This window comes from Limulus polyphemus, unplaced genomic scaffold (genome assembly GCF_000517525.1).
Source record: "Limulus polyphemus unplaced genomic scaffold, Limulus_polyphemus-2.1.2 Scaffold64, whole genome shotgun sequence".
Taxonomy (NCBI): domain Eukaryota; kingdom Metazoa; phylum Arthropoda; class Merostomata; order Xiphosura; family Limulidae; genus Limulus; species Limulus polyphemus.
Window position 1 is genome coordinate 900,921 of NW_013665674.1, and position 6,926 is coordinate 907,846.

At 33.4% G+C, this 6,926-nt stretch overlaps 1 long non-coding RNA gene across 1 annotated transcript in view; it reads right to left on the reverse strand.

Moving 5' to 3' along the window:
* LOC111087262 overlaps positions 1 to 3,319 on the reverse strand; it is a 63,492-nt gene extending 60,173 nt beyond the window's left edge. The window contains exon 1 of the long non-coding RNA XR_002611967.1: positions 3,101 to 3,319. This is a non-coding gene — a long non-coding RNA (uncharacterized LOC111087262). The remainder of the gene's footprint in view (positions 1 to 3,100) is intronic.
* Between the last annotated feature and the right edge of the window lie 3,607 nt (positions 3,320 to 6,926).

Consider the following 6,926-nt stretch of genomic DNA (forward strand, 5'->3'; position numbering starts at 1 on the left):
ATCTGCACGTTCTTTCATCTTATAGTTTTGTTGCTCTAAATCAGCCGTCTTTAATCCGAATGATAAAAAACTAAAAACAGTCCTCTTTTACTCTTAGATGAAGCTGTAGTAAAAATGTTAGATTGATAGCTCACGTGGCTTTATGCGTAGGCGTGCGCCAAATTTTTTGTTGAATAACTTTACACATGTGGCCTATGTTTACACCAAATGAACTCCTAATTGTAAACATCTATCAGTGTACCAAATTTGAAAAAAAAACATCCATAAAAGTTTCTGTATTTTTGGTGCGAAGAAGAAAAAAAAAGGAAGAAACTCAATCAAAATTGGAGATGTTATATCTTTGGTATTATTTGTGGATTGCCTTGAAATTTGGTATGTGAAGTAAGAGTCCAGTACGGCACATACACAGAAAATATAGTCTGGATTACCACAGTCCGAGATACAGAAGGTGGAAAATCGCTAAACTATCACTCCTGTTAATAACACACAATGTGTTCTGCATCAGGTTGTTTTGGCCTCACGACACATTACCATGTGTCTTGATAGCATGATTTTGCTATCTTATTATAAATTGTATTTGCCAAGGTTTGAGCGATGTGATTTTAACAACTGTATCTAATGGTTCTTGCATCTAAAAAGGGTTACAATGCTGCAGTAACTTCTGTAAAATATAGACTGTTACAAAATTAGGCTACTGCTATATTCGTGTTTGAATAGTGTGGAGTTCAAACTATTTTCATAACCTTTCCACACTTTAAAGTACAGAAGTGACTTGTGAATTTTCTCTTAATGTTTTTCAATTTTATTTTCCCTAAAAGGGGCTGAAGGTCGCCTGGAGGGGGTCACTTCTTTTAACCACTCACACCATTATAGAATAGTGTGTTGTCTGTCAGTCAGTCAGTAGACACTAAAATGACGTCATATAAATGATGCTTAACACTGCAATTTGTACTGTCGTGACGTCAGTAAAACGTGGGCATGCTATGAATCACGAGAAGAATTATGCACTCTGTAGCCTACAACACAGCATGAGATATGAATTTCGAAAGTTTGTTTGTTTATTGTTTATTTGAAGTTAAGCACAAAGCTACACAACGGGCTATCTGTGCTCTGCCCACTACTGGTATCGAAACCAGGTTTCTAGCGTTGTAAGTCCGCAGAAACGTCGAAAGCAAGAAATAAAAATATTTGTTACTCTTAATTTTGTTTTTCTTTTACTCTTGAAATAGAACACTTTTTGGGACCCTGCGGATGTACATCTAGTTTATATACATCTTTATGAATTCACACACACTCACACACGCATGCAGATATGTAAACATGTTTGGATATTTAATGTTCCAGTCTTCCTTTCATGCCGAATTTTTAATCATGTCTTCAATTACATGTTAAATAAGTTTGATAATCAGCTTTCTTTCTCCTATTTCTAGTTTTTTAGACAAGAAAAACTTTTTTTTTATTGAAGTTTCGATCTGGGGGCAACGTTCATAAAGCATGTGGAAATGTTTAGTGATTTATAAGTTTTGAGTTTGTAGTATTTTTAAACTTTAAGGCAACTACAAAGGCAATCCTAGTAAAACACTATTTGATATGTATTTCTCCTTCTGATCATCTACAACTTGGATGTGTTTTCTTAGCTACAAAAAAAAAATCCCCAATTACCTCGAATATCAGAAAGAGAAATGTTTCTCTATGGATTGTTGGCTTTGGTTTGTAGAAATGAGATTTCTAACATTATAACAACTTCCATACAGCTTGTAAAACCTATATTCGCTTAGATCTTGTAGAAATGACGTTTCTAACATTAGAACAATTTTCATACAGCTTGAAAAAAATCTATATTCGCTTAGATCTTGTAGAAATGGCGTTTCTAGCATTAGAGCAACTTCCACACAGCTTGGAAAAACTATATTCGCTTAGATCTTGTAGAAATGACGTTTCTAGCATTAGAACAACCTCCACACAGCTTGAAGAACCATATATTTTGTTTAGACAAATAAATGTGGAAAATTATAATAAACCCTTTAATGATTAAAAAACACAATTTCGTCTTTTTTTTATAATAATTCTCGGTACTTATTCTCAATCTGTATAAATCGTAATTTGTCAACAGAAGAATGTTCTTTTAAATTTAATGTAACATATTGAACAACAAAGACCTCAAATCTCAGTGTGACCCAATAAATGTTAGCAAATCTGTATTTTTTTTCAGCTGTTCTACAGCAAAACCTATAATATACAACTTACAACTGGAAGGGTAAAGTTCATCATATCAGTTTTTGAAGACATGATCAAAATGTTCTTTTGTTGTTAAAATTGTCGTTATTCATTTTCCTTTTCATAAAAGAAAAATATAATTTTCCTATTTTGACCGAGGTCTCTCATGAACTCAATGAGGTTTAAATATTATAGGTTATTCAAAACATATTTGAACTACCAGCAGTATATATCTGTAAGCCAGGAACCTGTAAATGTGCAAGAGATACCCCTCACTGTGTTCTTACACAAACACACACACAGTTGCACATGCGTATAGATGCACCTACGTGAGTCTCATATGTTTGTAGGTCTTCTATTACATTTCTTTAGGCTATCTATCTAATATGAGCGCTTTTAAGGCAAGCCTAATAATGCATTTTTTTCTGAATAACAGATTTTAATTTGAGTGAAAATTCTTATTTTCTAAATACAACACATGTAAATTATTTCTAACTAAACATAGCATAGTCTAAAGGACCAACATCTTATTTATTCATAAGTTACGTCACTTAGCGGTGTAATAGGATAAATAGATTATTTAGAACTTAGCACTGAGCTTACCCCTTCAAACCAATAATTCAACAGAAAACCTTCGATTTTGTGTTTTTAAACGTCGAAGGTGAAAAAGAAATATATGCGTCTTACTGCATCCATTTCTATCAATTAGTTACAATATAAATCTTATCCATAACCATTTTTATAATTCACAAAGGCAAACTTTTATCTACCCGTAGTAATTTTGCTCTAAGAACATAAATATTTGTGTATGTTTTACCCTACTACTGAAGAAGGCACATGTGCAAAATAAATTTTCAAGCAACCGTAACAAATTGCTACGTACCCTCCTAGTGAGTAATCTGGCATCTAGAAAGACATATAGCTCCACCCACCGGAAAAAAGCTGACTACTGTGTTGGTTGACTTTTGCATACACCTGAAGAAAATCTGCCAGTAGTAACTCTGGATTGGTCGTCATGCTAAGCCGGATGGGTGATGGCGGATAGAGGGGAAGGAAAGAGGGAGAAGAGGGGGTGCAGGTGAATATCATCAGTACAATGAGATTCTACGCTAGGGTGAGTAATTGCAGTTAAATGACAGGATACGAGTAATTTTGATGAAATATTGCGCGCTGCAGGAGACTTATTCAGAACCAATCCTGATGTTTTGACATCTCGTGACACATTGTTACCATAGAAACTGGCCTCTCAAAAAAGCACAGAAATCATTCACATGGAGATTTTGTTTTTTTTTTTTTTCAAGAAAAACAAATAAGCCCAGCAAACGCATTCATTAGCTGATATATACAATAATTAGCTGAAGCCCTAAAACCTGATAATACATATATTCTCTCCCATCAATGAAATAGAACATTAACCACGAAGTAAACAGTTCGGCATTAATTGGGTGAGTACAAATAGGAATGAAAAGGTGTAAAAGTAACTTATTGTTTTTTGTTGATACAGGACGTTCTACGCATCTGATGAACTGAAGTAGTCTTCTGTGAAAAATAAAAATAAATAAATGCTTCAAACTTCTGAACAGAATTATTTGCATTTATTTTCCCGTTTTATAATGCTTAATGATTTCTTCTTCAAAACACTTCAGTCCAAAATGTGCCTCTGATTCTTCAGTCGTTCTACATAAAATACACGGATTCTTTCTTCTGAAAATTTAATGGGAAAAAGACAGGAACAATGGTGGCTTTATATCTTTTTAATTGACTATTAAAAAAACCTTAGATGCAATACCCTAAGATTGTCCTTGATCTCACTATTAACAACCACGTCGAATAATAATTTTGAATATTCTCATGTGTCATTTAATTATGAGACCATTCTTTAAGTTATTGTAATCGCTAACTTAATTGTTTGTTTTTCATTTAAATAATAAATTATATATAGTTTGTTTGAAGTTAAGCACAAAGCTACACAATGGGCTATCTGTGCTCTGCTCATCACGGGTATCGAAACCCGGTTTCTAGTTTTTAAATCCACAGACATACTGCTGTGCCACTGGGGGCATTATATACTGACAATTATTACATGGTTATAGGGGTTCATTAGGAATAAATCCTCTCTTGAGGTTAAGTAATTAAAATGAGCATAAACCTTTAAGCCTCCTAGTGGCTCAGTGGTAAGTCTGAGGGGGTCAGACCGCTAAAATTCGGGTTTCGATATTCGTGGTAGACATTATGTAGCTTTGTGCTTATCAACAACTAAAATAAACCTTTAAAAAGAAATGTCCCAAGATTGCATTTTTTTAAGATAACTGTATTTTAAAACCATTTCTTGGCAAGAAAACACCGTAACCTGTCACACATTAGTGTAATTTATTGGTCAATTCTAAAACTATTAGCATATAGTTAGTAAAATTTCAAAATATTTATTCATTTCATAAGCTTACATTTAATACCAACCAACAGCCACATCAGAAGCTGTATCATACGTGTGATGAACTTATGCTTGATTATGAGCTTTAAAAGTTCGTTTATGCTGCTTGTGAAACCTTCACAAAAACGGGTTTTGAGGGCGTACAGACGTGAGGCCTAGCCGTCACCTTACATGATTCACGTGTTTGCAAAAGTAGGCGTTGCAAATATTGTTCGTGATGTATATCAGTATAGAAAGTTATAAGTTTTTTTCCGTTGCTCTAAGAATATAGATTAAACGTGTCAACATTTTACTCGCACCTTTTACAAATAATGCTGTATCTTCAGTCATCACTTACAGCGCTACTTTATCATAATAACTTTTAGACACTAACTCGAGGGGTATCCTGTAGTTGTATGACTCTTTGCTCATTTCAGAAGTATATATTGGTCTCTGAATGCTGACCAATCAACAAGTTTAGTTCTTGACCCGCAAAGACACTCGAATCAGTAACATGTAATTTTTTTATCTCTTTCTCTTGATTAAACATTTCAAACAATGCAATTACTTAATGTTACACGTAATACTCAACATAGTTGAGTATACATTCTACCAACTGACTATAACGCAAGTAATTATGCAAGAATATGTCTTCTACACAGATTCAAATTATATAGGGATCATGAGTGAGGATAAGCTTGTGTTCTTTGCTTGCTTGTGTGTTGTAGAGTCAAGCACCTGGTATATAATGCCAGTTGTCCAGATACTCCCTGTTCATCCTTCACATACCATGAGCTACCAGCTGCTCACTAAACGTTTGGTCGTACGTCGTTGCTCGATTTACGATAACATCTATAATGTTCAACTACCGAGTAACTAATTTACATAAACCGTATAATAAGATCACTTCCATGATACTAGTAAAAGTTGATCCGCTCTATACTATTTGGTCTATACTATACTAATGATGGCATAAAATGTATTTTGGTTGAAATCAACCCTTGTTTTGAGCCATAACAGACTGTAGTCTCTTTCATTTGTTAGACTTTAAAAGTTTTTGTTTCATTTATTAGATTTTAAGAGTTTTTATTTTGTGTCTTTGCTTAAGGATCAGATACGTTCACTAGACCAACAACTAAAACGTTATTTGGTTCGTTAATCATATATTTGCGATCGTTAGAAGTGAGTAGTGTTGTATATCTGTTGTACTTCTGAACGACAAAAAGTGAAAAAGGAAAACGTGCAACACGCTGTAGTTCAAATCTAAATTTGCAAACTTAATGAATTTCATAAAATTGTGTAATATAGAATCTTGTTCTTTATTCACATATTAGCTGCTTCTTGTATTTTTCAGAACTTGAGAAATTTAAAAACGTCTAAAATACACGATCTCACAAAGTTATCATAGAAAATTATACTTGTGTATCTTATTAATTTTGTTACAAACTGACTGTCAGATTGACAGTAAACAAGGTATTGCTAAAAAGTATCTAAAACATCATATTGTATTGCTTCACTCGTGTTTATTGTGAAGTCTAAATGAAGCTTACAAAGGCAAACAAAACAGTGACTATGTTGGTTCTTATACAAGTTTTATAATATGTAAAGTTTCTTTTGTCGCGTCAGATTATACTTTATCCATCATTAGTTCAAAATAATTAATTCTAAAAACATTAATTAAAAGTTTATTATTGTAACTAAATAATCAATATCAAAAAGTGAATAGCATAATATCATTATTATGTTATTGGCATCATTTATTATTTCTAATGTGAAAAAGATAGTGAAATGAAATATAAAATTGACCAATGATGAATTACCGTAGTATCAGCCTTTGGATCTACAATTTTTATATACAATCAGTTCGATATATATTCGAACATTTACTTTAGTTTTCTGCTTTATGCACTATTGAATATAATTATTCTGCTTACGACTTTTTTTCATAAGCCAACTGTATTTATTTTATTCCTGTGGCTGAGCTGGCACACGCTTGTGTATTGCAGATGCTGACAAAGGAAGTAAATATAATTAACTCATATTAAATAACTGTAGCAGAAATCAGGCGTATTCTGAGTAAGAGATCCATTACAGCTTAATATCGGTCCGGCATGGGCGGGTGGTTAAGGAGCTCGAATCGCAATCTGTGGGTCGCGGGTTCGAATCTCTGTCACTCCAAACATGCTCGCCCTTTCAGCCGTGGGGGCGTTATAATGTGACGGTCAATTGATAGTATTAAATACGGTAAAGTTTAGCCCTAACTAAACTAAAGAAAAAGTACACAAGTTACAGTGTTAAT